This window comes from Notamacropus eugenii, chromosome 2, assembly GCF_028372415.1.
Source record: "Notamacropus eugenii isolate mMacEug1 chromosome 2, mMacEug1.pri_v2, whole genome shotgun sequence".
Lineage (NCBI taxonomy): Eukaryota > Metazoa > Chordata > Mammalia > Diprotodontia > Macropodidae > Notamacropus > Notamacropus eugenii.
In genome coordinates, this window is record NC_092873.1 from 188,471,293 (window position 1) to 188,482,516 (window position 11,224).

Here is an 11,224-nt window from a genome sequence, read left to right on the forward strand (position 1 = left end):
ATATGAGTTTGTCTCTGGTTAGAAGTTCCAGTATACTGCTGCTAGACTCTACTGTCAGTCAGCTGGAAAGTTTTACAGGTTCAGAGTAACAGAACTCCAGAGTCCTCTTTGATCTGGGATTCTTACCCTGATTTATTCTGTTGCAGGCTTTGCTTTTCTTTTGGGGGATGAACCACACAGCTGCTATTTTTTTTTTCCTGAACTTGTTCTTCTCTTAGTAGATCTCTTATGACCCATAACTGTCACACTAGACAGTTACCCATAGGTACAAGTCCCCTCCTATGTCTACCTCCAGAATCTTCCCTGTATCTATGACCTGGAACTATGTAGTAAATCAGAGAGATGCCAGTTGGTACCTGTTCCTACATCCTATATACAAGGTCAGGGTCCTCTTGTATGACTATAGGACCTCTTCTTGCTCTGTTACACAGCTTCAGTCCTCTTAGTTTCTATGTATTGAAATGTCCCACATCCCCAGTGCTGCATACTTCTTTGTCTTCCTATGCTGACATGGGGTAAAAACAAGTACCCCAACATACACAGGAGGGCCTGCTATCACAGGTTCTTAGACCTGCTTTTCTAAAAGGAAATCAACTTTTGGGGGGTCAACAATCACTGTAATCAAGCACATATAAATCATTCACTTAGTTCAGGAGGAAAAGTCAGTACCCTGAACTTCAGAGAAAATACAAAGAAATACAGATCAACAGATAGTGCTTCCAGCTGCCTGACATAAGCAATACATATATCACAGATAAATAGACAGATAACTGTCTGGCCATACATACATACGGATAACTGTATGTCCATATAACATCTGGATTTTCAAAGTTTGGGGGGTGGGAGGGAAGGGGAGAGAGAGGCTCCTTAGTGGCTGCCCAGAGTCTCATTTGGCCAAACAAAACATTTCCAATGAGTAGTAAAACCTCACCTCCGAATACTTATACATTTTTCAGAACCAGTGCCTCATTAGAAAATTAACAAAAGGTGTGGGCCTTCCTACAACTCTTCCCTAATCAAACTCCCTTTAATGGGCAGTCTTCCTTAATAGGAAGGCTCCATTAATGGGTGGGGAAGATCTCATTAAGAAGCAAAATTATATTAACAGTAAGCAAAAATGTATTACCAATACACTTGGCTCAGAAAAATGATTCACTAATTTTTTTTTCTTAGATTTCCCAATCAAAACTCAGTCTAGTATGTTTTGTAAACCTTTATGGAGGTGTTTTCTTGGAGAGTTAAGCTGTATTTCTCCTACCACTCACCACACCCTTGCTATTCTGCCATCTTGGTTCTGCTTCCTTCTTGCTTTTCCTTCATTCATTCCTTCAACAGGAATTTATTAAATACCTTCTTTGTGCAAAAACATTCTATACTGGGCATAGAAGACAACAGGGAGCTGTCTTCAGGGAGCTTATATTTGATTAGAAGATACAACATTTGAAGCAATAAATAGAATATACTTTGAAGATGGAGAGAGTTTTAACAAAAGAGGGGAATCAGGAGGGCTTTCTATAGGAGTTGGCACCTGAGCTGAGCCTTGAAGAAAGCTATGGATTGTAAGAGGTAAAGGAAAGGATGCAGACTTGTTTTCTCTAATCTTCAGTTTTAACTCTGTTAGTCATTTTTGTTCTCTCCTTGCTAGTCTGAAGATTAATCTTCTTAAAAGAGAAGCAAGAAGAACATAAAAGTTCAGTAAATTAGCCTTCTCACCACCCTCATCATTCTCATCCATCTCTAGCAGCAGATGTGCCTTTGATCCACCCTTTGTTCCTAACCTAGCTAAAAAATAAAAGACAAATAAGAAAGAACAGACATATCCTCCCCCTCCCTGCCTTTTGTTTTCCTTAGCATTCATGGCTAACCTCAGCACAATCTGGATCTTAGCTTTTCTACTACTGTTCTACAAGAACTTTGCTCCTTTGTTGTATGTTTTAATCTTTATCCTTTGGTTCCCTGTCTCCAAGCTCATGTTGTATGCAAAGTGTCATAAATTCAAAGCTAGAAGGGAACCTGAGGTCACTGAGTTGACCCACCCATTTTATAGATGAGAAAGCTGAGGCACTGAGCAGTTACATGACTTTTCTAAGGTCACACATCTAGAAAGTGTCAGGGGCAAAATTCAAATTCAGGTCTTCCTGACTTGTTTGCCCTGTCTACAACTCACCACCCAACTGCTTTGAAATAGAGTACTTTCTAAAATTTTAAATTATGATGGTACTTCTACTAAAGACTAGGCCCCTTTGGCAAATCAAATACCTCAGCTAGTACAGTGGTCAATGTTACTTGCTTTTTGTAATTGCTAAAATCATGAACATTTATGCCAATGTTTGTAGACATTGTAGGTAATCACTGAAAAAAGTATGTCTCTGAACACAGACAATCAACTCCTGATTATTCTGGGGTTGGTTATCCAGGTCCTTTGCAGTCCTTTCTCCATCATGCTGTTTGCCTTGGGGCCATTTCACTGCTGATCTTTCCAGTAGGACAGAGAGGAAATGAAAGTTGGTTGATTTTGCTCTTAGCTCTCTGGGCAAATCAGGGTGATGTGGGAAGATGTGAAATTCAAATTAAAAGTGGTTGCTTATTTGTGTTTGTTTTGATTATCTGTGGTCTCTAATTGGCTATTCTATTCTACCCTTTGTGACTGGTTCTATAAATAATCTAGGGGAAAGGCAAGCAGTTTTGATTCCTTTTTGGTAAATTTTGGTATATGGGCAGGATCAAGCCTCCTCTGTAGGACATATGGTGGCAGCTAGGTAGGTTGCTCAGTGGATAGAGTGGGGGACTTGGAATGAGGAAGACCTGAAGTGCCTCAGATACTTTACCAGCAGGGTGACCTTGAGTAAGTCATTCAACTACTACTCTAAACAACAGTTTCCTCATCTGTAAGGTGAAGGGCTTAGATTAAGTGACCTTGGAGGTTGCTTTGGTTCTGAATCTCTGATCCTGAACTTTATGATGCTGTCTATCATTAGTAGACACAAGTCTGTGACCTGAAGGAGATCTAGTCAGATAAACAAAATAATAACAATAGCTTGGTCTAGAACTGAGATGCCTTATGCCTCTGAGTTAGGACCATCTGGATTCAAGTCCTTTCTCTGACATATTCTGACTGTGTGATTCAGAACAAATCACAACTTCTCAGAGCTCCAGGAAATTCTCTGAGAATTTGCAGAAGAATTCCTGATCTCCATTAGTAGGGGGAACTTCCTTACTGATCATAGGATCATAAATTCAGAGCAGAAAGAGACATCAGTACAACATTCTAATTTTAGAGGTGAGTAAAACCCAATAAGGTTTAAGTGACTTGTCCAAGATTATAGCTGTAATAAGTGGAGCTCCCCACAATGGAAAAAATAAAATTAAATACTTTAGAGTGCTTGGGACCCCAAAATACTGACACATCGGGTCCTGCCTGAATGAATTCAACTCAAGCCTTCTTTCAGCCAAAGAAAAACAAAGTTTATTTAAGATTCGCAATATTGGGTAGATTCTTAAGGAATCTGAGTATTTATGGTGTTTGTATTGACAATTGGACCAGATAGAATCTGAAATACATTGAATCTGAGCATTTTCATGAAAGCAAAATGAATCTTATATACAAAAAAGATTATGGGAGTGATCTAGGGTTGGCCAGATAGTCTGGGGTAACTAGAGGAGGAGTTTAGGGAGGGTCTTGATGGGAGTGGTCTGTAGACTGGGGTAACTAGAGGGGACTCCAGGACATAGTGATAATGAAAAGTTTATGGCCTCAGGCAAACGCCAGATCAAGTGGGAAGATTTCAGGAGAGTTCAAGGGGGCTCCCAAAGCCTATACCCCATCAAATAGGCAGTATTAATTATTATTATCTCCATTTGACAGATGGCAAAACTAAGACTCTACCAGTTACACAGCTTTACTAGCTTTGGAGCCAGGATCCAAAACCAGCTTCTTTTATATCAAACCATGGGATCATTGATTTAGAGCTGCAATGTTCTCTAAAGGTCATCTGATCCAACCCTCTAGCTTTACAGAAGAGGAAATTGAGCTCCAGAGGGAGGTCAACTGATTTGTCCAAGGTCACAATAGATAGTAAGTGGCAGAGCTAGGATTTGAACCAAGAGCCTCTGATGTCAGATCCAACATGCTGTTTTTTCTTTTTAGTGCCTCTTCACTGCACCATGTTACCTTGAAAGCTTGAACACTTAAGCAGGTATGAGATACAAACTGAATGCATACTTGCTGAGGAAAAGAAGAAAATGATCAGATTTTGCTACAGAGAGACTTACTACAATTCACATGGTTAAGCTGTATAATTACAGAGCAGGGATATTTTAAAAATCCAGCCATAGGAGAAGTGAACTTTGGAGCCAAGAACATTCCATGACTTCCTTGAGATTCAATATAGTAAGAGGACAAGTAATATAGTAAGAGGACAAGTCTGGTGATTTTTTCTGGGAATATTATCAACCACCAGAGTAAAGAATACATGGTTTGTTCTTATCACTGAAATTAAAGATGGAACCATAACCTTTATTTGTGCATTCATTATTCAGCCAGGAGCTCCACCTGGGTGTTTTGGGAAAAGAGCAGAGGTGTGACTTAAGGCACATCTAGAAGTGTGCAGCAATGTCAAAGTCTGTGAACAGATGTTAACTACTGGGAGCATGGAAAAATCATCAAAAATGTAGGGGACCTTAAAAAAACCTGCACTCCTCTACCTCCCCAGGTTGCTGTCTCTCTTGTCCATGATTTAGCAAATGGAAATGTCTTGTTGGCCAAAATGGGCAGATGTCTTGCCCATTACTGGGATTCTGGGTATGTGAATCTGGCAGTGGCACAATACTATCTCCTGGAGCCTTGAAACAAAATATTTAATCCAATCCAACACACCCCAGGGGAAGATAGTGTTTTAGTTGCTATGGAGGGTATAGAAACATCTCTTTTCCTTTATTCCTCTCTCCACCTTCCTCCCTTACACTCCTAATCCAATTCAGTTTAATTTTAAAAAGCATTTATTATGCACCCCTTATAGGCCAGACACTGAACTAAACGTGGAGCCTACAAAGATAAAAATGAGAACAGTCCTGTCCTCAAGGAGCCAACATTCTGCTGGAAAGAAATATAATGTACTTAAAGAATAGATGCAAAGTACATATGTAAAGATGATGATGGTCACCCTATATGTAGCAATGAAGATGGATCCTCATGAGATAAGGGAATTAAACCCATCACTAAAAGTAGGTAGAGGGAGCAGAGAGTTTGCTGTTCCACATTTCTTTTTCAGAATAGTCAGGAAGTTGTCCCAACTGCAGCAAATACTTGCCCTCTTCACCTGGGCCCAGGTTCCCTACTCCTGATCTAGGTTCTTTCTACTCTAGGTTTTAAAATGGAAAATTTTGATCAATCAGTAATGTACTTCAGCAGACACTGTGGCAGAGCCCTGCAGATAGAAAGGAGGGAAGGAAGGAAGGAAGGAAGGAAGGAAGGAAGGAAGGAAGGAAGGAAGGAAGGAAGGAAGGAAGGAAGGTAGGAAGGAAGGAAAGAAAGAGGGAAGAAAGGAAGGGAGGAAGCAGAGTGAAGAAGGAAGAAAGGAAAAAAAGAAAGAGGAGGGAGGGATACAAAAAATAGAGAAAGAATGGAGGGAGGAAAAAAACATTTATTACAAAGACAAAAATATAACAGTCCCTACCCTCCTTGAGCTTGCTTTCTAAGGAGAAAGACAATGTGTAGACATATAAGAATAAATAGAAAAATAAATACAAAGTAGTTATGGATATGGGGGACTAACAGTTAGGGAACCTGGAGGAGCAGGAGAGGCTTCATGTAAAGAGTAGTGCTTGAGGAGGTTGAGTGATCACCCAGGATTACAGCCTCAGTAAGTATCAGAGGCAGGATCTGAGTCCAGATCTTCCACGTCCTGAATTCTACCTGCTCTGTCATTTGGCCTCACAAATCAGGCAGTAAACAATGCGGGATCATAGAAAGCAGCAGTGAGAACACTGTCTCTAGAGTCAGATGACCTGAGTTCCAACCCCATTTCTTTCTTTTTTTCCCCTAAGGTTTAATCACAAAGTTAATGAAAAGTTGCACATTCAAAAGTAATATAGCAGGGCAAAGGAATTTGAGAAACACATACACACACACACACACAAAAGAGTGGGGGGAAGAATATGCCCAATCCCAACTAATTGACTCAGACAGTCTTAGCTCTTCTATCGGGCTTTTGTCCCCCAGACCCAATGTAGATGAACCTGATTGTCTTCCTTCTAAAGTGTCTAAAACCCTCCTGACCCTGGTATCTACCATCTCTGGACACTCATCCTTGTGGGTGTGCCCAACAGCACTGCAGATCACAAATATCTTCTGACATGTTGTTTTTGTCTAGATCTCTCCTTCTTCTCCTTCTCCTCTCTTTCTCTCCCCCTCCTTCTCACCCCTCTTCCATTTGTTCTTTACAAAGTAAGTTATGTGCTGCTTTTCGTAAGCAGCAAGATTTTTAAAAAAGCAACTTTTCAATAAATATCCTTTACTGTCTGATTTGCTTTTATGCTTTATCATCTAACTAGGTTCCATAACTGTCCTCTGCTGTCATCCTTCCTCCCAGAGTCAATAAAGTAAGGTCAGAATTGTTAAGCTCTGGGCCTGATTCAAGACTGGTAGTTCAGGTCCGATATAGGAATAAAATGAGACACTCATAGATCATTTAAGAGTTAACAAAAAGAGATTTATTTAGCCATTGCAGGAGAAGGATATTCAGCAAAGATAGTCACTGAGGACCTTTTGAATTCATTCAACTGAACAAAGCTCCTCTACCTGACCCAGCATGATTCACCCACCAAGCATCAGAGTTCCTTGTGGCACTTTGTACTCAAGTGATAAGAAAGTTAGTCAGTTGTCTCAGTCCCCTGAGTCAACCAATTCTTGAGGACACTGCCAATACCTTTTGAGGAAAAAGCATTCTAACTTGCATGGGGGAAGAGTTTAGGATATTGTTCCTAGCACAAGGACCAATACACCTTCATCAAGAAATTATTGAGAAATACTTGCTTTCTTTCCCCAACTAAGTAACTAAACTCTAGCTGGCATCAATAATAGTTTATGACTGTGACTGCAGGGGTCTATGGACCTGTAAGGTACATAGGGACGCTTCAAAGTACAGCAGAGAAGTTAGCTCCCTGGAAGCAAGAGAAAGCGTCATATCCAACAAAGGCTCACCTCTAGAAAGTGGAAAGGCCACAGTGATATAAAGTAACTCAGATTGTGTCTGCAACCTGGGGAAGGGATTTTCTTTACTGACAACACAGTACAGATGTATTAAAGGTCCAATCTATAAGGAGTTTAAAAAATATATGTGTGTGTATTTATATACACATATAAACACACATATACACACATAGATAGACTTAATAAAGATGAGCATATGAGTCTCTCTAAAATATGTGTTTGAAATATATACGTATACATATATACATGTGTGTGGAGAGAGAGAGAGAGAGAGAGAGACTAAGTCAGTCTCTCTGACTTAATAAAGACATGCATACTCATCAGCTCCCCCCAAACCTTTGCTGATTTACACTCAGAAAAGATTTTTTTGTTTACTATTCATTCTAAGGGAACAGATCAATTTAAGGAACTGGATGAGACCTTGGGAATGGGAGGGAAGTCCTCTCCCACCCCTGGCCATTTCCCACAACTAGGTTAACAACACTCTAGAATGGCAGTGCGCTTTAAAGGTGCACCTGCTTAGCCAGCAATTTGAACAAGTATTTTAGTCCTTTTTCTAGCAACAAGGAGAAACTTAGACCAGAAATCCAGGATTCCTCATATCTGGTAAAAATGACTGTGGCTAGTTTATAGTTAAGGCATCACTCTGGATCTTATGGCTTACCTGGGTCTGGAGGTTACTGAGCATCTTTTGACCTGATAAAGCAGAGAGAATGATCGTTTCCCAATGTTGAGAGCCACATGACTCCCTGTTGTAAAAGCACCTCTCTAATGTACCACTGGCATCGTAGGGAACCTAGGTTTCATCTTTATCAATCTCAGAATACTTAATTTTGGCCATTCTTCTGACTTGGGTACACTGAATACCTCAGGGAATTGTCAGGTTCATATTCAAAGACAAAGCCCTTCTTGGCATAGGCTTGTGGTCTGAGTTCTAACCCCTTCTGGAATTTCATGATGAGAATGTCATAGTATTCCATGTAGGTGCTGAGGTTATTGTCTCCACTCTGAGACATCACCAAAAATATGATAAGATCCTAAGATATGACATGGTGAGTCTGGTCTTCACTGCTGCAAACATCAGATGTAAACTCTTGAGTATTCAGGGCAGAATCCTTCATATATACAGTCCTTGGAGTACTGTACTTTATCTACAGCATTATTGAGTGAGAAGGATTATTAATCAGAGCCTTTGAGCAATGAATACATCATTCCGTACTGACAATATGGCATTGATTTGGACCTAGTCTATGGCTATAATGAGCACGGTGCAGATGTGATGTAAATGGAACTAGATATTGCCAACACCATCCGTATTCTCATTGATGAGCTTGATCCACACTATGGGCTGGTTGGACTAAGGCAACATGACCAGATCTCTCAATGTCTTTCTATAAATCTTCCATAGAGAATCTATCTAATATGCTAGATGACATCTTCTCTTTCTTCAATATTTTTATGCACGTCAGTATGGCCTCAGGGCTGCCTACCTGGTGCCCCTTACTTTCAGTCCTTGACTGGCCTACACATCCTCAATCCTACCTCTAAGGTTTATTAGTGAGAGAAATGATTATTAATAACCAATGATTTGGGGAGATCCAGAGTTACCCCCTTTTTCTAGAGTCCTGATTTTAAAAGTTTATTCTCTTAAAGGACAATGCTGATGAGACTGGACTTTCTTGTTCACTTCTCACCCAGATACGGTAGCTATTGTGTTCTGTTCAGGGTTGGGTGAGGCATAAATTATTTGAATAGATTTCCCAAGGCTGGGCTTAATTTAAGAAGTAAATGACTTATATCCATTCTCTCATTAATTGTTAACCAGTCAGGGTTAACTAGGGGGAACGCCTTCTTTTCTGAAGAGTATATAAACTGTGAGCCTGCTTCCAAGTTTGTCTTCTAAGAAAGAGATTGGCCAAATGGTGTTAAAATGCTGACTTTAAAGTGAAGAGAGGAGCTGAAAGAAGTTTGTCCCACCAACCCTCCCTCCGGGCCTGGCCTGGCCTCTGTCACAGACCTTCTAGTCAGCATGGCATCTTCATAAGAAGTTTTACTGATTGTAAAGGAAGTGTGTCAGAAGAAGCAGGATGGGATCCTGTATCTCATGGCAAGAAAGCGCACCTGAAGGGAAAGAAAGGTTTATAATCAGCCAGAAAATCAATTCAGAAGGAAAAGCTAAATGGTCCTACATGCAGGAGGCACAACCAACTTCCCTTTTTCCAGTGAAAACACAACTATAAAGAGGTGTTATGAAACACTTTCTTCCGCAGTTGCTCCTCAAATTCAAGAGGGTAGAACAGAAAGAGAAAAGCAGAACACTGCAAGTAGATCCTGATTTTTTTCAGCTTTATGGTTGTGGGTCAGGTGATTGGTGCTGAGGACTTCTGGATTAGTTGTTTAAGCATCTATGCTGCGGATAACCTTGCAGCATCCAATCACAAGCAGGATGTGGGCAATTCTACAGCATTTCTCACTGATGTCCTCCCTCAAACAGATGGCTGTAATGACCTAAAATATAACTTAATTTCTGATATCATTGAGTCCATATTTGGGACTGACCCAGCAGTAAAAACGAAGTATGCAGAAAACATGCCACAATAACATGATGGAAAAAGAGTTCTGGATATGATTTTTTTCAATGCCATTATTTTTATATTTTATAACACAAGGTCATAGATCTCTTTGTGTGCCAAAATGGATGAAAAGGGTTAAAAACAATGGTATCACTAGGAGTGAAAAACCCACTGATAGATTTGACAGCACTGGAGGACAAATCATTAGATGAGGGCTATGGGGTTTCTTCTGTGCCATCTACTTCCAACTCTTCAAAATCCTCAAGGGAGAATAGCAGTGCTGTGATCATCAAGAAATTTACCATCATAGTGCTATGCTTTGGGCAGCGGGTCTCAGGAAACATGAAACACAAAATGATCACAACAGTGAAAACAGCAGCAAAGATGGGAACTCTTGGGATTCAGACTTCTTTCAGCCACCAGTCAAAAGGGTGAAGTTGCAGGAATCCATTGAATATGAAGACATGGGGGAAAATAATAGCATAAAAACAGCTGCACTAAGCCTGAAGAAATCAGATAGGTGTTATCATGGCCCAACTCCAATTCAGTTCTTCCAATATGCAACAAGTCAGGATAATTTCAATTATCTTCAGAGTATTAAGCAAGAAATAGAAACTTACACATCCAAATTAACTCAGGTTCTTTCAAATGGGGCTGCAAGTAATACCATCACAGCCCTATCCTCTGGAGGAGCTCTTATGGAGAGAGGACCACAGCACACTGTAAACCAGATGGTGCTAAATGACATTCAGTCAGAACTCAGACACTCATTATGTGGCCATGGGGAGCTGCTGAGGCATTTCTGGTCCTATTTTCCAGTTAACACACCATTCCTGGAAGAAAAGGTAGTGAAGATGGAGAGTAATTTGGAACAATTCCAAGCTACTAAGCTCTGCCTATTTCAAGAAAAAATTTGGAGACAATATTTAAGCACAAATTCATTTATCTCCAGATATGGCAGTCCTGATGCTTGCTGAAGAAGGTGGAAAGGAGTCCTGGGCATTGCACTCTTTGATCCCTGGGATACACTTTGTAGTAGTTGTGGGAACCTGTGCAGCTTGAGCATCACCCAGATGCTGCTGCAAGGACATCTGTAGCCACTGGATTTAGGAGGTGATGCTACTGAATTTGTACATTCTCGAGTGAAAGGAGCTATGGTTAAACTTGAAAACTGGGAGGTAAATTAAGGCAGAACCAAAATGAGCTGAATTGAATATCTATATATATATATATATATATATATATACACACATATATATATATACATATATTTAAAAGACACTATTTACTGCAGTTACTGAGGAATTGCTTTTGATTTGCACTGAAAGCTGCTTTCAGAAATAACTTTAAAAAGAGTGAATTGATAGAATCTGAAATTTTTTTAATCTAACTTTTTTTAAAGTATATGGCACAGGGTAGAAATTAAAATTTTTATTTTTTG

General features: G+C 40.0%; 2 pseudogenes; one reads left to right on the forward strand and one right to left on the reverse strand.

Moving 5' to 3' along the window:
- Window positions 1-7,832: 7,832 nt before the first annotated feature.
- Window positions 7,833-9,241, reverse strand: LOC140522898 (DNA-directed RNA polymerase II subunit RPB3 pseudogene; annotated as a pseudogene).
- LOC140523772 (general transcription factor IIH subunit 1 pseudogene) lies at window positions 9,240-10,978 on the forward strand (annotated as a pseudogene).
- The last annotated feature ends 246 nt before the right edge of the window (window positions 10,979-11,224 follow it).